This window comes from Martes martes (genome assembly GCF_963455335.1).
Source record: "Martes martes genome assembly, chromosome: X".
NCBI classification, from domain to species: Eukaryota; Metazoa; Chordata; class Mammalia; order Carnivora; family Mustelidae; genus Martes; species Martes martes.
The window spans coordinates 77,810,946-77,831,949 of NC_137897.1; the positions used below are offsets into that span (position 1 = coordinate 77,810,946).

The 21,004-nt window shown below is 39.3% G+C and overlaps 1 long non-coding RNA gene across 1 annotated transcript; it reads left to right on the plus strand.

The window, feature by feature from the left end:
• Nucleotides 1–5,971: 5,971 nt before the first annotated feature.
• LOC308337607 lies at nucleotides 5,972–21,004 on the plus strand. The gene is made up of 3 exons (XR_013966319.1): nucleotides 5,972–6,046; nucleotides 19,558–19,659; nucleotides 20,869–21,004. It is a non-coding gene; the product is annotated as an uncharacterized lncRNA (long non-coding RNA).

The following is a 21,004-nucleotide window of genomic DNA, read 5'->3' on the forward strand; positions in this document are numbered from 1 at the left end:
CTAGTGTGTCTGATATGAGTATAGCTAAACCCATTTTCATTTTTATAGAATGTATTTCCCAATTCATTTTCTTCCAGTCTGTGTGTCCTTCATCTAAAATGAGCCTCTTGTAGGTAGCATACAGATGGGGCTTTTTAAAAAATCTACTCAGCTACTCCATGTCTTTTGATTGGAGGATTTATTTATTTACATTGAAAGTAATTATTAATAGATATGTACTTCTTACCATTTTCTTAATTGTTTTGTGGCTGTTTTGTAGTTCTCTTATTCATTTCATCTTCCTTTGCAGTTTGATGATTTTTATTAACTGGTATGTTTAGAGTTCTTTGGTCTTCATTGTGTGTGTGTGTGTGTACTATAGGTTTTTGCTTTGTGGTTGCCATGAAGCTTACATATCACAACTTATATTTATAACCATCTATTTCAAGTTGAGAACAACTTAAGTTTGATGGCATTCAAATGCTCTATATTTTTGCTCTACTCCAGCCACATCTGTTTTAGTCAGATTTTACATCCTTTTTTTCTGTGTATACCTTAACTAAACATTATAGTTGTAGTTATTTTTTTTCTTTTTAAAATTTTTCTTTATTTTTTTAAATTTCTTTTCAGTGTTCCAGAATTCATTGTTTATGCACCACACTCAGTGCTCCATGCAATATGTGCCCTCCCTAACATCCACCACCAGGCCCACCCAACCTCCAGCCCCCCTCCCCTCCAAAACCCTCAGTTTGTTTCTCAGGGTCCACAGTCTCTCATGGTTCATCTCCCCCTCCAAATTCCCCCAACTCCCTTCTCCTCTTCATCTCCGCATGTCTTCCATCTTATTCCTTATGTTCCACAAATAAGCGAAACCATATGATAATTGACTCTCTCTGCTTGACTTATTTCACTCAGATAATCTCTTCTAGTCCCCTCCATGTTGATACAAAGACTGGGTATTCATCCTTTCTGATGGAAGCATAATACTCCATAGTATATATGAACCATATCTTCTTTATCCATTCATCCATTGAAGGGCATGTTGTTTCTTTCCACAGTCTGGTGACTGTGGCCATTGCTGCTATGGACATTGGGGTACAGATGGCCCTTCTTTTCACTACATCTGTATCTTTGGGGTAAATACCTAGTAGTGCAACTGCAGGGTCATAAGGTAGCACTATTTTTAATTTCTTAAGGAATCTCCACACTGGTTTCCAAAGTGGCTGCACCAACTTGCATTCCCACCAACAGTGTAAGAGGGTACCCCTTTCTCCACATCATCTCTAACACTTGTTGTTTACTGTCTTGTTAATTTTGGCCATTCTAACTGGTGTAAGGTATCTCAATGTGGTTTTGATTTGCATCTCCCTGATGACTAATGTTGATGAACATTTTTTCATGTATCTGTTAGTGTTCTGTATGTCTTCTTTGGAGAAGTGTCTGTTCATGTCTTCTGTCCATTTTTTGACATGATTATCTCTTTTGTGTGCATTGAATTTGAGGAGTTCTTTATAGATCTTGGATATAAGCCCTTTGTCTGTACTGTCATTTGTGAATATCTTCTCCCATTCCATGAGTTGCCTCTTTGTTTTGTTGAATGTTTCCTTTGTTGTGCAGAAGCTTTTGATCTTGATGAAGTCCCAAAAGTTCATTTTTGCTTTTGTTTCCTTTGCCTTTGGAGACATGTCTTGAAAGAAGTTGCCGTGGCTGATGTCGAAGAGGTTCCTGCCTATGTTCTCCTCTAGGATTTTGATGGATTCCTGTCTTACACTGAGGTCAGTCATCCATTTAGAGATTATCTTTGTATATGGTGTAAGAGAATGGTCAAGGTTCATTCTTCTACACATAGCTGTCCAATTTTCCCAGCACCATATATTGAAGAGACTGTCTTTTTTCCACTGTATATTTTTTCCTGCTCTGTTGAAGATTATTTGACCATAGAGTTGAGGGTCCATATCTGAGCTCTCTACCCTGTTCCACTGGTCTTTGTGTCTGTTTTTGTGCCAGAACCATGCTGTCTTGGTGAACACAGCTTTGTAGTAAAGCTTGAAATCAGGCAATGTGGTGCCCCCAGTTTTTTTTTTTTTCTTTTTCAACATTTCCTTAGCAATTCAGGGTCTCTTCTGGTTCCATACAAATTTTAGGATTATTTGCTCCAGCTCTTTGAAAAATGCTGGTGGAATTTTGATCAGAATGGCATTAAAAGTATAGATGGCTCTAGGCGTATAGACATTTTATTAATGTTTATTCTTTCAATCCTTGAGCATGGAATGGTCTTTCATCTTTTTGTGTCTTCTTCAATTTCTTTCATGAGTGTTCTGTATTTCCTCAGGTACAGATCCTTTACCTTTTTGGTTAGGTTTATTCCCAGGTATCTTATGGTTCTTGGTGCTATAGTAAATGGAATGAATTCTCTGATTTCCTTTTCTGTATTTTAATTGTTAGTGTATAAGAAAGCAACTGATTTCTGTACATTAATTTTGTATCCTGCCACATTACTGAATTGCTGTATGAGTTCTAGTAGTTTGGGGGTGGAGTTTTTTGGGTTTTCCATTTAAAGTATGATGTCATCTGCGAAGAGAGAGAGTTTGACTTCTTCATTGCCAATTTGAATACATTTTATTTCTCTTTGTTGTCTGATTGCTGTTGTTAGGACTTCTAATACTATGTTGAACAAGAGTGGTGAGAGTGGGCATCCTTGTCGTGTTCCTGATCTCAAAGGGAAGGCTGCCAGCTTTTCCCCATTGAGGATGATATTTGCTGTGGGTTTTTCATAGATAGATTTTATGAAGTGGAGGAATGTTCCCTCTATCCCTATACTTTGAAGCATTTTAATCAGGAACGGATACTGTATATTGTCAAATGCTTTTCCTGCATCAATTGAGAGGATCATGTGGTTTTTTCCCAATTCTCTTATTGATTTGTTCTATCACATTGATTGATTTGTGAATGTTGAACCACACTTGCATCCCATGAATTAATCCTGCCTGGTCATGGCAGATAATCTTTTTAATGTACTGTTGGATCCTATTATCTAGGATCTTGTTGAGAATCTTGGCATCCACATTCATCAGGGATATTGGTCTGAAATTCTCCTTTTTGGTGGGGTCTTTGCCTGGTTTGGGGATAAGGGTAATGCTGGCTTCATAAAAAGAGTCTGGAAGTTTTCCTTCTGCTTCAGTTTTTTGAAATAGTTTCAGGAGAATACATATTAGTTCTTCTTTGAATGTTTGGTAGAATTCCCTAGGGAATCCATCAGGTCCTGGGCTTTTGTTTTTTGGGAGGTTTTTGATAACTGGTTCAATCTCGTTACTAGATATTGGTCTATTCAGGTTGTCAATTTCTTCCTGACTCAGTTTTGGAAATTTATAGGTTTCCAGGAATGCACTCATTTCTTCTAGGTTGCCTAACTTATTGGCATATAACTGTTGATAATAATTTCTGATGATTATTTCTATTTCCTTGGTGTTAGTCGTGATCTCTCCCTTTTCATTCATAATTTTATTAATTTGGGTCCTCTCTTTTCTTTTGGATTTGTTTGGCCAATGGTTTATAGATCTTACTGATTCTTTGAAAAAACCAGCTTCTAATTTTGTTGATGTGTTCTACTGTATCTCTAGTTTCTATCTCATTGATCTCTAATCTAATCTTGATTATTTCCCTCCTTGTGTGTGGAGTTGGCTTAATTTGTTGTTGAGTCTCCAGTTCTTTAATGTGTAAGGAGAGCTGGTGTATTCTGGATTTTTCCATTTTTTTGAGGGAGGCTTGGATGGCTATGTATTTCCCCCTTAGGACTACCTTTGCTGTATCCCATAGGTTTTGGACGAAAGTGTCTTCATTCTCATTGGTTTCCATGAATTTTTTAAGTTCTTCTTTGATTTCCTGGTTGATCCAAACGTTCTTAAGCAAGGTGGTCTTTAGCTTCCAGGTGTTTGAATTCCTTCCAAACTTTTTCTTGTGGTTGAGATCCAGTTTCAAAGCATTTGGTCTGAGAATATGCAAAGACTAATCTCAATCTTTTGATATCAGTTGAGTCCTGATTTGTGACCCAGTATGTGGTCTGTTCTGGAGAAAGTTCCATGTGCACTCGAGAAGAATGAGTATTCTGTTGTTTTAGGTTGGAATCTTCTGTATATATCCATGAGGTCCATCTGGCCCAATGTGTCATTAAAAGCTCTTGTTTCTTTATTGATTTTCTGCTTGGATGATCTGTCTATTACTGAGAGTGGCATGTTAAGATCCCCTACTAGTAATGTATTCATATCAATATGACTCTTTATCTTTTTTTAAAGATTTTTTTATTATTTATTTGACAGACAGAGATCACAAGTAGGCAGAGAGGCAGGCAGAGAGAGAGAGAGAGAGAGAGAGAGAGGGTGGGGGAAGCAGGCTCCCTGCTGAGCAGAGAGCCCGATGCGGGACTTGATCCCAGGACCCTGGGATCATGACCTGAGCCGAAAGCAGAGGCTTTAACCCACTGAGCCACCCAGGTTCCCAATATGACTCTTTATCTTGATTAACAGTTGTCTTATGTAGTTGGCTACTCCCATATTGGGGGCATAAAGAATTACAATTGTTAGATCTTCTTGGTGGATAGACCCTTTAAGAATGATGTAGTGTCCTTCTTTGTCTCTGACTACAGTCTTTAGCTTAAAATCTAATTTATCTGATATGAAAATCTCTATTCCAGCCTTCTTTTGAGGCCTATTGGCACAAAAGATTGTTCTCTATCCCTTCACTTTAAGTCTGGATGTATCCTTAGGTTCAAAATGGGTCTCTTGTAGGCAACATATGGATAGGTCCTGTCGTTTTATCCAATCTGCAACCCTGTGCCATTTTATGGGAGTGTCTAGGCCATTCACGTTGAGAGTGATTATTGAGAGATATGTTTTTATTAATATCATGTTGCCTGTGAAGTCCTTGTTTCTATAGATTGTCTCCATAAATTTCTGTTCTATGACACTTTGGGATTCTTTCTTCTCTTATAGAACCCCCCTTAATATTTCTTGTAGTTCCAGCTTGGTGGTCACATACTCTTTTAAACCTTGCCAGTCTTGGAAGCTCTTTATCTCTCCATTCATTTTGAATGTCAGCCTTGCTAGATAATGTATTCTTGGCTGCATGTTCTTTTCATTTAGTGCCCTGAATACATCTTGCCAGTCCTTTCTGGCTTGCTAGGTTTCTGTGGACAGGTCTGACATTATTCTGATGGGCCTTTCTCTGTATGTAAGGAATCTCTTCCCCATACCTGCTTTCAAGAGCTCCTGTCTAAAATTATGATTCATCAGTTTCACAATCATGTGTCTCGAGGTCTTTCTAGATGCTGTGATCTTGGCGGGGGAGACCTTTCTGCTTCTAGGACACAAACGCTGGTTCCATTCCCCAGATTGGGAAAATTTTCATGAAGAATTTCTTCAACCATATCTTCTAGTCTTCTTTCTTTCTTCTCCCCCTCAGGGATTCCAATAATTCTGATGTTGGGACGTTTCATGGCGTCATTTATTTCCCTAATTCTGTTTTCATGGCTTCTAAGCTGTTTGTTCCAGGCTTCCTCCCATTTCTTTTTCTCTATCAGTTTGTCCTCTAGATCACTAATTCTCTCTTCTGCTTCAGTTACCCTAGCTGTTAGAGAATTTAGATTAGATTGGAACTCATTGATAGCATTTTTAACTCATTGATAGCATCTTCCCTGGTGGCTTTCACTTCTGCCCTAATTGATTCCATGTTGTCATTAATGGTTTTTTCCAACCTAGCCATTGCCTGGATAATTGTTAGCCTGAATTCCCTTTCCAACATACTGTTTATGTCATATCCAATAGCTCTGATGGAGAGGGCACAGTCTCTGAACTTTTCCCCTGTTGGACATTCTTCCTCCTAGTCATTTTGGTGAGAGATGGCTGAGGGGATGTGTAGCTGAATGTATCAACCATGATCCAGGCAAGGTGCACCATGGAATGCTTCTGAGCAATCGGGAGTCCCCACCAAAAAGAAAGAAAAAAGAAAAAAAGAGAGAGAAAGAGAGAGAGGAAAAAAAAAAGAGAAGATCCAGCCAGAATGGGCCCCAAAGGTAAGATTTATAAAGTATATAAACAAAAACGGACAAAAAGTCCGACAAAAGTAAATGATGAGAAAAAAAAGAACCCAGCCAAAATGAACCCTAAGTATAAGATTTATATACTACCAGAACAAAAACAGATACACAGAAACACTGACAGAAGAAAAAGATGGGAGGGTGGTTATAAATCCTCAGTGTGGATGAAGAAGGTTATTTTGATTCTTCCTGGGTGTATCTTGATATCTTTGTTAAAGGACTCAAGTTTCCTGAGATAAAGGGGGATTAAAACTGGTTTATATATAGGAGTAGTATTGATTGGGGAAAGACGATTACCTTGAAGCTTATCATTATATGAATATTAAAAAAAATAAAAAAGCAAAAGAAATATACAGGTATATGTATCAAAAAATTCAAGTTAAAAGGTTATTATGGAATTTGTTGTACTAAGCCTCTCATTGTGATGGTAAGTAGGTTAAAAATTATTAAAAATTTAAAAGAATGAGAATAGGGCAACAAATTAAAAATAAAAGTTGTATCTATGAAGTATACAGGTTTTAGGGCAATACTGGGAGCTTAATATCTTCTTTTCCCCTGATATTGGGGTTTTACAGTTTTATGGGGTCCCTGTGGTAGTTGTCCTCTTGTTTTTTTTTGGCTGGATTTCTGGGGGAGGGGCCTGCCGTGTAGTTTTTCAGGCAGTCTTGCTAGAGTTAACTCCTCTTGCCCCCCTATCAAGGGACTGGGCTCTGAGGAAACTGGTTTTTCAGCCTTTTGTTCTCTGGAGGTTATTTTTTTTTGCCCCCTTTGGTGGCTTTTGGGGGTTCTTGGAGGTTTAGAGGAAAGCAAACTGCTCCCAGACCTCCATCTCAGAGATAAGCCTCAGTCTGTTTCCTTCTGGGTTGTCCAGAGCACATAGACTCCCCCTCTGCCACCTCCCACCAGCAGAGCAGGTCTCCAGCCACAGTCTCAGGGGTTGCAGGAGCTCCCGCTTGTCTCTGTACCCTGGTGCTATTGAAACCGTGAGCAATATTAGTTCAGGGAGCCCTCTTCCAGTGGCTGCCTTTGCCAAGGCTTTCTGGGCAGGTCCAGACCACTGGAGAGATCCCAAACAGAAAGAGAGCACTGAGATTTTAGTGTTGGCCCGGGCTGGGAGTGTTCAGACTCTCACAGGTCCTAGAGAGCACCAGATAGCGCCCGCATGGACCTCTCTCAGGGGAGGGTGTGGAGTGCAGCTCAGACCCCAGTGCATAGCGTGCATGCAGAGTGCAAAAGGCTGTGGTTCTAGAGAGCGCTGGCTGGCATCCACACCAGACTCTCTCACGCGTGCCACCACCCAGATGCTTTCACACATGCTCAGAGACCATGGCCTGTAGGCTTCGCTGCACTCTTTCTGGCGTGGCACCGGTGGTGGCCATCCTGGGTCTGTGGGCTTAAGCCTGTGCCCATAGCCACCCGATTCCACCAATTTCCCCTTAAGATATTTTGCTCTTTTCAAGTGTTTTAACTAGACTCCAAGTTAATACTGGTCCCCAATTACAGGGCACTCTCATATTGGGGTATTAGTTTCCAATGGGTCACTTCTGGTCGCTCCCTCCCCCTTTTGTTTATGTTCTAATATCAGTCTGATGTTCCCACTCCACTTTACCTGTCCACTGACATCTTCTGCCCACTGTAGAGATTTAGAAATGTATAATCCTACATCCCAGGCTGATTTCATGGGTGTTCAGAGTGTTCTGGTAGATAATCAGCTCACTTTAGGGGACCGGTTGAAACAGTGTCTCCTACTTCTCTGCCATCTTGCCCCCCTCCTATCATTGTAGTTATTTTTATTACTTTTGTCTTTTAACTTTCTACTAGCTTCATAAGTGTTTACTTCACTACCTTTATTATATATTAAACTTTACTGGTGATATTTATACTTTCATATATTTTCTTTTGTTTAAAGATTTTATTTATTTATTTGACAGAGACAGAGATCACAAGTAGGCAGAGAGGCAGGCAGAGAGAGGAGGAAACAGGCTCCCTGCTGAGCAGAGAGCCCAATGCGGGGCTCGATCCCAGGACCCTGAGATCATGACCTGAGCTAAAGGCAGAGGCTTTACCCCACCGAGCCACCCAGGCACCCCTATACTTTCATATATTTTCTTGCTACTAATTAACACCCTTTGTCTTTATCATGAAGAACAAGGCTGGTTTAGTGGTGATGAATTCCTTTAGCTTTTGTTTGTCTGGAAAAGTCTTTAATGGTAACTTTGCTGAGTAGTTTATTTTTTGTTAAGTTTTTTTTTTTTCTTTCAGTCTTTTGAATCATGCCAGTTCTTTATGGTTTGCAAAGTTTCTGCTGAAAAATCTGTTGATAGCCTTACAGGGGTTCTCTTAATCCCAACAACTTGTTTTTCTTTTGTCACATTTAAGGTTTGCTTCTTGTCTTCAACTTTTGATATTTTATTTTTTTATTTATTTATAATTTATTTATTTATTTGACAGAGAGAGAAAGAGATCACAAGTAGGCAGAGAGGCAGGCAGAGAGAGAGGGAAGCAGGCTCCTTGCTAAGCAGAGAGCCTGATGCGGGACCTGATCCCAGGACTCTGAGATCATGAGCTGAGCTGAAAGCAGAGGCTTAACCCACTGAGCATCCCAGGCATCCCAACTTTTGACATTTTAATTATAATATGTCTTGATTTGAGTCTTGTGTTCATCTTACTTGGAACTCTCTGGGTTTCTCGCAGCTGGATGTCTGTTTTCTTTCTTAGGTTAGGGCAATTTTCAGCCATTATTTCTTCATTTTTTTTCTGTTTAAAGTTTTTTTTTTAAATTCCAAGTTTTCATTTAAATTCCAGTTACTTAACATACCATGTAATATTAGTTTCAGGTGTAGAATTTAGTTATTCAGCACTTACATAACAAAACCCAGTGTTCATCACAAGTGCCCTCCTTCATCCCTATCACCTGTTTAAGCCATCTCTCTGCTCATTTCCCCTATGGTAACCATTGGTTCTCTAAAGTTAAGAATCTGTTTCTGGTATTACTCTCTTTTCTCCCCCCTTTGTTCATTTGTTTTGTTTCTTAAATTCCACATATGAGTGAAATCATATGGTATTAATCTTTCTCTGACTGATTCATTTCACTTAGCATAATCCTCTCTAGCTTCTTCATCTATGTTATAAAAAATGGCAACAGCCGTCCATTATTTCTTCAAATAAATTTTCTGCCCTGTTCTCCCTCTTCTCTCTCTCTTCTCCTTCTGCAAACTCTGATGCAAATGTTAGTACCCTTGGTGTTGTCTTATGATCTCTTAAGCTCTCTTTCCTTTGTAATTAAAAAAAAATTGCTGTTATGATTGGGTGATTTCCAGGGTCTTATCTTTGAGTTCACTGACCTATTCTGCTTCATCTAGTCTACTGTTGGACCCATCTAGTGCATTATTTAGTTCTGTTACTGTATTCTTTGGCCCTGAAACTGCTATTTGGTACTTTCTTTTATTCTCTCTTTGTTGAAGTTCTCACTGTGTTCTTCCATTATTCTCCCATGTTCACTGAGCATCTTTATGACCATTACTTTGAGCTCTTTATCAGGAAAATTACTTGTCTGCATTTCATTAAGGTTTTTATGAGGTTTCATCTTTTTCTTTCATTTGGAACATATTCCTCTGTTTCTTTATTAAATTTCTGTTGATTACTGTGCATCAGATAAAATATACACCTCTCCCAGTGTTGAAGGAACGTGTTTGGTTTGTGTGTGTGTGTGTGTGTGTGTGTGTGTGTGTTTTGTTCAATCCTGCCCTAGCTGTTGGTTGTCTCTCAAACCTTTGGATTTTCCAAGAATTATTGTAATGGCTCCCAGCAGTTAAGGGTTCAAGACCCAGTAGTGTCTCAAGGGGAAAGATGTTAGTCAGCTCCTAGGTTCAGGCTGATTGGAAGCCAGATCTTCAAGTAGAAATTTTTTTTAAATATGCAAATGTACATAGTCACTTGGGACTGCAAGTGTAAGTTTTTTTTTTAAAGATTTTATTTACTTTTTTGACAGAGAGAGATCACAAGTAGGCAGAGAGAGAGGAGGAAGCAGGCTCCCTGCTGAGCAGAGAGCCCTATGCGGGGCTCAATCTCAGGACCCTGGGATCATGACCTGAGCCAAAGGCAGAGGCTTTAACCCACTGAGCCACCCAGGCACCCCTGCAAGTGTAAGTTTTGATAGCCACCAATACTAGATTACCTAGAGTCGTTCCGTGGGTGGCAGTCACAAAAATCAGGACCCTAACTGAATACATAAGCTCCTGCCTGGGAAATACCGGTGAGCTCTAGTGAGACAGAAGGGGAATGCAACAATGACATGCATCAGCCTACATTCCTTGAAAACACATCAATAGACCCCTAGGCATGGCCAAACCTGAAACCTTCCCTCAGAATAAAGCTCCAAGACAAGCCAATATGTCTCTTGCACAGACAAACCAAGAGTGTATTTTAGTCTGCTGTCTGTGCAGTGCTCTGAGGGTAGAAGTTTGTCAAGAACTATCTCTCTAATTGCCATTGTCTTGTGGGACTCAGAAGTGCAAACCTCCTTGGTCACAGAGCTAGGTGATCAAAGAACATTTCCTGGGTATCAGCTGCAAAGTCTGAGGCACTAGAAGTAAAAGCTAGGGTACCAGGTATGTGTAAAAGCTCCCCTCTAGGAGATACTGGCATTCTGGAGCACAGCAGAAGGAGAGTGTGAAGATAGTGTCTGACATCCAAAATCTTTGGAAAATATTACAGTCAGCTTTAGATGTGTGTTTAATTAAAAGCCTGACCCTCAGGCTGCAGCTCTGAAGATAAGCTAATAGGCTTTTTTTTCCCACATAAAAATAACCCCTGGGTCTTTTGTCTTTTGCTGTGCCCTGGAGGTGATAGCCATTTAAAAACATTTTACTGATTAAAGTCTTGTGGAACCCATGAACAGAAGCCCTACTGGCTTCCAGAGTTAGGTGATGTAAAGGTTCCTTGGCAGCAGCCACATAAACCAGGGCACCAGATATAAACCTGGGCAGAAGTTGCATGTAAAAGATCCCCTCTGTGAGATACACTCTAGAATGCGTCAGAGGATGGTGCTCACTGGCTGTTCTGAGGCAAAGGGAGAATAGAAATGACACCCTCTGGGAAAGAAAGAGAAAACAAAAGAAAGAATAAAAGTCTAGAGTGAAAAAAAAAAAAGATTAAGCCCATCAGCCGAAACAAAGCAGAGTGAGAATGCAAAAATGGCAATCTCTAGTCTTCATCCTCAGAGAGCACCCCAGTAGGCCCCCAAATGTGTCTGAAAGCAGATGTGTACCCCTCAGTCTAATGCTCCAAAACAAGCAAATGAGCCTCTTTCACACAAAGTCTGAATGCTCCTCAACTGAGAGCTTTTGGACTGGGCCCTAAGGTGGGTGAGTCCAAGCATGTAAGCCCTTTAAGAGCCTCTTCTCAGATTCCTTATAGCCTTGTGAGTCTCATGGACATGAACTCTGTTGGTTTGCAAAGCTAGATGTTTTATGGGCTTATCTCTCATATGCAGACCTTAAATATTGGAGGTATCCAATGTGGGGTTCAAACCCTTCACTCCTCAGGGATGAGCTCTGGGTTTTGAGTTCCTTCCCAGCTGTGGGTCACTGTGCTAGGTAGGCATGGTGTTTATAGTAAGATTGTGTCCCAGCCTCTCTTATCCACTCGATGTGGGTCTTCTCTCATTTTCCCTGTGCATAAGAGTTGTTCAGCCAGTTTTTAGGGTTTTGTTGTTGTTGTTTTCAGAAGTTGTCCATATGTAAGAGAAGGTTTGTAAGAGAAGGTGAGCTTAAGAGCCTCTTAGATCACCATCTTGAACCAAACTTACCCTGTATTTATGTTAGAAAGCCATCATTTTGGCACACTGGGGTGGCTCAGTCAGTTAAGTGTCCAACTCTTGATTTCAACTCAGTTCATAATCTCAGGGTCATGAGATTGACCCCGATTCAGGCTCTGCACTCAGTGGGGAATCAGCTTGAGATTCTCTCTCTTTCTCCCTCTGCCCCTCCCCCACCTTTAAAAATAAATAAATAAATCTGTAAGAAAAAAGAAAGCCATCATTTTAAGATTTTAAAAAAAGTCAATAAAATTGTTTCTGTAGTGATCAGATATATTTAAGTTACAAATAAGAGGAGAGTGACATCAACATGATGGTAGAACAGTAGGTCTCCCCATGAAACAAATATTTGGCAGCCATCATGGGGAAAAAAGCGCCTTTGTGGAAATTTTGGGATCCAGGTAGGAGGCTGCAAAACTTCAGTGGAGCCCAAGAATGAGAAGGGCTGTTTTGAGAAGTGGGCCTGCTCATTGGTGGTTAGGACCCCTGACCAAAGTCCTGGATATAGATCAGAAGAAGCTCCATCCTGTTGTGGACTTGTCTCAAATCCTGCTTGTCTGTAATCCTGTCATTAGCCCCCTCTACCAAGGGGCTTGGAAAGAGTCACACTCATCCATGCCATCAGTTATAGGCCTGTTGACCTTGGACCCGACTGCTATCCCTGAAGCTGTTCTATGTATGACTCAGCTCCAGTGCTGTTTTACCATGGTTCAAGGTAATCCTGCCTGCCCCAAAGACCCAGCCAAGGATCCAAACCCATGGGCATCACCTATAACAGTCCTGCACACCTCAGAACTGATGGAGCAGTTCTGCTCCATCATGGTCCAGATGAAGACCTTCTCAGTCAGGGACCAGACCAGGACCCAGCAGGAACTCAGCAGAAGCAACAACCATAGGTACCCTTGGTAACAGCCCCACTAACCTCAGACCCAAATGCAGTCCTTGAAGTGGTCCCATGACCTGGTACAAATTTCAGTAATAAAGTAAATAAGTCCTAGGGAATCTAATGTACAACATAGTATTAACCATATGAACTATGGTTAATAATAGTATATTATTATATACTTGAAATTTGTTCAGAGAAAATATTAAGTGTTCTTGAGACATACAAAAAGATGATGAATGTGTGAGATGATAGATGTGTCAATTAACTTATTTGTGGCAATCATTCCCATATCTATCTATCTATCTATATAAAATAATCATGTTGTACACTTTAAATATACACAATTTTATTTTTTTTATTATACCTCAATAAAGCTGAAAAAAAATCTTTGTCACCTTATGGGCAAAACCAAATATATATTATAAAGCTATCAACATAACATGGTACTGTCATAAAAGCAGACATATAGAACTATGGAACAGAGTAGATATCCCAGAAATGACATTTGAAGTCAACTGATCATTAACAAGTGTGTCAAGAACATAAAATTGGAAAAGAATAGTGTCTTCAATAAATATATAAAAATATTTTCTTGGGGCACCTGGGTGGCTCAGTGGGTTAAGCCTCTGCCTTTGGCTCAGGTCATGATCTCAGGGTCCTGGGATCAAGCCCCACATCGGGCTCTCTGCTCAGCAGGGATCCTGCTTCCCCCTCTCTCTCTGCCTGCCTCTCTTCCTACTTGTGATCTCTGTCTGTCAAATAAATAAAATCTTTAAAAAATAAAATAAAACCTTTAAAAAATATTTTCTTGACATTGGTCTGAGCAATGATTTCTTGGATATGAGCACAAAGCACAGCAACAAAGGTGAAAATAAAATGGGATTGCATGAAACTGAAAATCTTCTACACAGCAAAGAAAATAATCACCAGAACGAAGAGACAACCTATGGAATAAGAGGAAATATTTACAAACCATGTATCTGATAAGGTGTTAATATACAAAATATATAAGAAGCTCAAACAACTTGATAGCATGAAAACACACAAACCAAAAAAGATTTTAATAAAATGGGAAAAGGAGTGGAATAGACATTTCTCAAAAGAAGATACACAAATGGTTAAAATGTACATGAAAATGTGCCCAACATCACTAATCATCAAGGAAACACAAATCAAAATTATAATGAAGTATCACCTCACATCAGCTAGGATGGCTATTAACAACAACAAAACACAAGAGATAACAAGTGCTGGTGAGAATGTGGAGGAAAGAGAATCTTTGTATACTGTTGGTGGAAATATAAATTGGTACAGCCATTACTGAAAGCAGAACGAAGGTTTTCAAATAATTAAAAATTGAACTACTATTTGATTCAGCCATCTCATGTTTAGGTATATATCCTAAACATATCCAAAATGATGAAATCAATGTGCATGCATACACACACACACACACACACACACACACACACACACACAAGAATATTGCTCAGCCTTTATTAAGGAGGAAATGCTATCATTTGTGACAACATGGATGAACCTGGAGGACACTGTGCTAAGTGTAATAAGCCAGACCCACATAGATGAATACTATATGAAATCCTCTACATGTGAAATCTAAAAAAAAATCTGGTAAAGTTGAATTCGTAGAAGCTGGGGTAGAACAGTATTTACCAGAGGCTGGGGGGTGGGGAAAATTAGAAGATGTTGGTCAAAGGATACAAAGTTTCAGTTACACAGGATGAATAAGTTCTGGAGATCTAATGTACAGCATGGTAACTATACTTCATAATTACTGTTTTTTGAAATTTGCTAAAAGAATAGATCTAAGGGTCCTATCACAAAAAGAAAGGTAACTATGTGAGGTGATGAAATGCTAGTTAGCTTGATTATAGTAATCATTAACCATTTAACAACACATACATATATGAAAACATCATTGTTATATCCTCTTGGTGAACTGACCTGTTTATCATTACCTAGTAATTTCTCTTGCAACACTTTTTAAATGAAAGTCTATTTTGTATAAATATGGCCACCCCTGCTTTCTTTTGGTTACCATTCTCTTTCTAACCCTTGATTTTTAGCCTATATGTGTTCTTTGAGCTACAGTGAGACTTTTGTGGGCTGCATATATTTGGCTCTTTTTAAAATCCATTCAGCCTCTCTATGACTTTTGATGAAGATAGAATTGATTTTTATAGAAATCAATTCTTGAAAATTAAAGAATTACTGTCGCCATTTTTCTTTTCTGACTGTTTTATAGCTCCTTTGTTTCTTTCTTCTTTTCTTACCATTTTCTCTTGTGATCTGAATAATTTTTAAAATACTGCTATGCTTTGATTCCTTTTTCTTTATACTTTGCATAGTTACTATAGATTTTTGTTTTGTGGTTACCAAAGTGCTTATATAAAATATCTTATAGATACAATATCCATTTTAAGCTGATAAATTTTCTTTGAATACAGAAACTCTAAGCTTGCTTCTTATTTATGTTATTGATGTCACAGTTTGTGTCTTTTTATATTGTGTGTCCATTAACAAATTATTACAACTGTACTCATATTTAATACTTTTTCTCTTATACTATTATAGTGTTGAGTGTTCCAAGTTTCACTATATACTTACTTTTACATATGAGTTTTATATTTTGGTATGTTTTCATGTTGCTAACTAGTGTCTTTTTATTTCAACTTGAAGAGCTTCCTGTAGCATTTCTTTTAAGGAAGGTCCAGTGGAATAACTCTCTCAACTTTTATTTGTGTGGGAAAGTCTTTATCTATCTTTCATTTCCAAAGGATAGCTTTTCCAAATAGAGTATTCTTGGTTTTGTCAGAATTTTTCCCCCAGCACTTTCAGCACTATTATTTCCCTCTCTCCTGACCCACAAGGTTTCTTCTGAGAAATTTCCTGATTGCCTTATGCTGTTCCCTTGTATGTCACCAGTGACTTTTCTCTGTTTTCACAATTTTCTCCTTGTCTTTGATATTGTTATTAGAGTGTGTCTTGGTGTACTCCTCCATGGGATGATACTGTTTAGACACTTCTGAGCTTTGTGAACTTGGATGTTCATATCACTCAAGGATTTGGAAAGTTTCCAATGTTACTTCTGTAAATAACGTTTTTCATTTTTTCTCTTTGTCTCTTCTCTTTCATGACCTCCTGTCAGGCATATATGGGCCCATTTAATGATTCAAAAAAAAAATCCCATAGGTTTTCTTCACTCTTTTTCATTTTTTTTCCTTTTTCTCTTCTGATTAGTTTCAAATTATGTTTTGTTTGTGACTCCACAAATACTTTCTTCTCTTACTATTTTTTTTTCCTTCCAATATTTACTTCCTTCAGGGCAAGGGAGAACCACAAACACAGTCTCTTGTCTTTACTAAGTTCCTTAACTTTAACCACTGTGGAAAATTTGGTCTGTTGTCTTTTCTTTAACTTATTTACATAGCCATGCCACATTGCAGGGACTTAGAAAAATAATCCCAACACATATATAGCATTGTTTGCCTAAGCCAGCAAACCAAAAAGATCAGATCGAATTTATTTCAGGCATGCAAATGAAGCTGTAGTTTCCCATGCAAATCAACAAAGAGGTGTTTGTGGAAATGAGGTTTAAAAAAAATACACACACACACACACACACATCCCTATAGTATATATTTTCCTTTAGCTTTTTGGGGGAGGCACAGACAGAATATAAATACAGTAAAATATGAGTTCAGATTCCCCTCATTTGTAACTGCTGTAATTCAAGCAAGGGGACAGGTATGATGTTTAAACTTTACAATATTTCCCTTTTTAGTGTTTATTTAAAAGAAGGAAATGTTTTTAACTAACATCAAGCATTTTATATGCTTCTCTTACATACACATATTTCACACTTTAGAGATAGATTTATATCTATACATAAACCTTAATTAAAGCTCATTAAGTAGATTCAACTTTGGGTCTAATTACTGATAGTACTTGAAATTATTTAGGTGGCATTTCAAAGAAATCTCCCATGATCTCAACTTTTCAGTAACCAGGGTTGGTTTTCCAGATTTTGCAATTTAGTCAGACTAAACTAATATTACTTTCTGTTGAGGAACCTGGTGGGTGACCAGAACACAGAATCTAGAGCCAGACTGCCTATGGGCAACACTTGGTTTGCCACCTACAGTATCTGTGACCTCTTAGGCAAGTGATTTATATACCTCTGTACTTCAACTTCCTCATCTGTAAAGTTCTGTAACAGTACCTCTTCTGTAGAGTTACCTCTCTTAAATGAGTTATGCCTTTAACATACATGGACCATAGTAATCACTATACACCTTTTTATTCCCCACAAATGAACAATTAAAACTCATTAGATTTGTTTTAATTTCCTTTAGAACTGCATGAAATTTAAGTCATCAACATCTACCTGTACCTACTGCTTAGGTTCTTACAGTAGTTTCTACAGTGTACCCACAATTATGGTTTTTGGAAGGACTTATTATAGTATTATGTGTTAATTTGTTATCTATTAAATTTCAGCTGGTATTGGCGAAAAATCATATACAATTAACACATTAAAGAGCAATGGGAGTAGGCAAAGCCCAAACTTGTGTGTTGTGGAAGGTCACCCAGAGGCACCAATATCACAGAGGAGACCAGGAATGTGGGTAATCTCAGGTCTCCAGGTCTCCTGAAGATAACATTCTCCTGGAACATGAAGATCAGGAGAATGCTACTGTCACTGGACCCTACTGAGGTCCTCCCAGGCACATGAGCACTGTGGGTTCCTAAGGCTGCTGGTCATGTGGATGTTGGATCTTGTGGACAATAGTTATGTGGCAGGTCCAGCTGTACCTGTCATGTCAGCACCATGGGCTCTTAAACCCCAAAGGTCATGTGGTCTCTTTGGCCTTGTTGCCACCATGGTCATGTGGTAGATCAGCTCTTTAAGCCACTAGAGTATCATGGACTTCTAAACCCTGCCTATCACATGGATCCTTCTCTCATGTAACCCTTACTTGTTACCAGCATGTGAAATCTTCAGCCCTTGATGTCACATAAATGATCTATTGCTTAGGGTCGTGTAGATGCTATGGTCATGTATCCCTCCCCCTGCCATGGTACATGTCAAGCTTAGCCGCCTCTGTCATGTGAAGATTGTGGGCTATAAAACTCTGCAGATCCATGTGTAGGCAACAGTGTGGTTCTTACCACATGTAGAACACAAAGCTCTTGCAGTCATGTGAGCCATGCAGCTACCTTATCACTATTGGCCATGTGGATCCTATGGTTGTGCTCCTGGATACAGTCATGTGAGACTCAGTTCTCTTGGTAATGTGAAGATTGAGGGCCTCTGAACTGTGTGGTGGGTCAGATGGTACCTGGGGTCATGTGACACATAAAGTTCCACCCTTTAAGTGTGTGTGGAGTATCCTGAACTATTGCTGGCTTAACCTTGCACAGAGTCAGCCTGATAGGGTTCAGAGGACCTTTAGACCTGCAGTCTGCACCCTTGCTCAGGGTGATGAGACTCTGGCTCAGATCCCAACCTTTCCATTAACTTTTATATCCTGCCTTAGTGGGTGGTACTTGGGTAGGGGGAGTGCCAGCAGGTACTAAAAGTTTATCCAGAGGAGGTTGGAGAGGAGGCAGCCAAGCACCCTCAGGTCAAGGCCTGGCCAAATGGTCTGAGAAAGGGTTGGGTAGAGGCTGGGGGAGGACTTCTTCATGTGGCCTAACTTTTGTACACCTGGCAGAGAAAGCCTATGGGTGTGTGAGACCTGATCCTGGACTCAGGGGAGCTGTTGTCTGTAGAGAGTGAAGTGGAGGAGGAGAATGTCCTGCATCAGAGAGTGGGTGGTAGGGAGGGGGTGGCAAGGATTCATGGACTTGTCTGTCATCTCTCAGTAGCAGGGCTCTGTAAGCTGTGTGGGATCCCCCTTCCCTGCTCTCACACTAAAGCCCTACACCTGCTTATCAGCCTGCTATATTCATTGTCTGTACAGTGTGACAGCCTCCTCTGCTGTCTTCAACCATGTTGTTATTGAAGACAACAAAGACCTCCCAGATGCCAGTTTGTCTAGAGGACTCCAAATCTCATCTTAATTTCTGCCTTTTATTTGGTTTTGTAAGATTCTCTATTCTCCTTTGATATATTTCCCCAGCAAACATTCTACACATGTGCTCAGAGAAGTAACAAAGCAGAACTAGAGGGAGATGGAAAAGAGAGAAGGGAAGTAGGGGGAGAAAAAAAGTAAGGAGGGAAGACAGGAAAGAGAGAGAAAGAGGGAAGGAGAGAGTTTATTTTCAAGAATGTGTTATTTCAGGAAAGTGTCAAAGTAGCCATGATGTAAAGATTTGGACTTTGTTTCTTATATTTAGTTTGAAGTTCAGTAGTTCTACAAAGTACACCTGGAAGTGGGGTGACAATCTTTTTGTGCTTAGGGTCTCTAAATGTCTTAAAGTAGTTCAGCCAGGCACAAATAATTTTTGGTGCCCCCTCCTCCCAATTTTCTAACCTTTGCTTCTTAGATTCCTTGTTGAGAATCCTCTTTTTTCCCTCACTCAAAAAATAATAGTGAATGGATTTAAGAAAACACCAGGTGAAATCATCGGTGATACTCACATTTGGTACATCATGAAGGTGATACTGAATGAGTAAAGTGGGACTAATAATAAGATTGTGCTTACATTTATAGGATATTTAAATATTTCTTGACACATGACACAGGATATTGTCACTCATGATAGTTTATATTACATGTAGCTTAAATAATCCACTTTCTTTTTCTCTCATTGCAGCATTTCCAAGTTTGTTCGGCAAAACACTAGGGCAAAGAAACAGCAACAACAAAAAATGTGCCCTATTTTGGAGAAGTGTGAAGCATAGTGTGGGACTGTACGGTAAGTAAATTTCCATACTGTAGGACTTTTAAAAATTATTATTTTTTATTTTTTTAAGATTTTATTTATTTGAGAGACAGAGAGAAGGAGAGAGAGAACATGCAAGTGGGGGAAGGGCAGGAAGAAAGAGAAGCAGACTACCTGCTGAGCAGGGAGCCAGATGCAGGGCTCCATCCCAGGAAACTGGGATGATCTGAGCCAAAGCAGACAACTGATTGAGCCATCCAGCCCCCCACAGTTTATTTTTAAAGATAATATGCTAATATGACATAGGAATCTCAAACTTTTTCATTCCTCAGAAATAACCCCAGTTTCTAAGCATGTTTCTGATAGTGTGGTGGCTGAAGAAGTAAATAAGTACAAGTCATTAAGAAGTCTTATCTATAGAAACAAATATAGTGCCCCCTCTAGAAAGCAATATACAACTAAACTGTTAGAGTCAACAGACATAATACCTCTCATTTTATACAAACATGCCACACTTAAAAAAAGTTTTGAAATTATCATTTAATAATTATAGCTGCCATGTTTTGAGTCCCTATTATATGTGAAATACCACAATAATTTTTTCATATATGTTAACTAATTTAACCCTCAGAAAAATCCTGAGAGGGTATTATTTTAATTAACAGATGAGATACGTGAGTCAGGAGAGGCTGGTGTTTTGCCATTGTAAATAGACAATCCCTACATCAGTGGCTTATTCCTCACTCCTTTTAGATGTCCACGGCAGGTGCACATCCACCACAGGCTGGTGCATGTTGGCAGCCTGACGATTCTTACTGGAATGACTTGGCCACTCGAATTGACAGATCAGTCACCATCTAGAAAGTTGTCAGTTACCATGCCTGAGAAGAAGTCCCCGGGTGGTTTCAAACCAACAACCATATATTCTGGCCCAGAAATAACACATGTCACTCCCAGCCCATTAATTAAAGCTACTTACATACACAGCCTTGTGTAAACTAAGGGGTTCAGACAAGAAGTGCAATTCTCCCAGGTGCCTGGAACAGGGCAGAAATGGAAACACTTGGCAAACACCACCACTGACTACTGCATAATGGAACTGAAACTCAGAGAGTTTAGTACATGCATAAAATCACATAAGCCATAAGTGACAGAGCCAGGATTTGAATCCAGAGAAGTATGCTTTTAAAGTCAATGATCTTTCCATACTCTTTTCTACTTTGCATGCTATCCTTTTCCCAGGACCCTGAGATCATGAGCTGAGCCAAAGGTGGAGGCTTAACCCACTGAGCCATCCAGGCACCCACATGCTATCCTTTTAAATGAAGTTCATATATATCTATAATAGAGATGCCATTACTTGAATGCTGCAATCCCC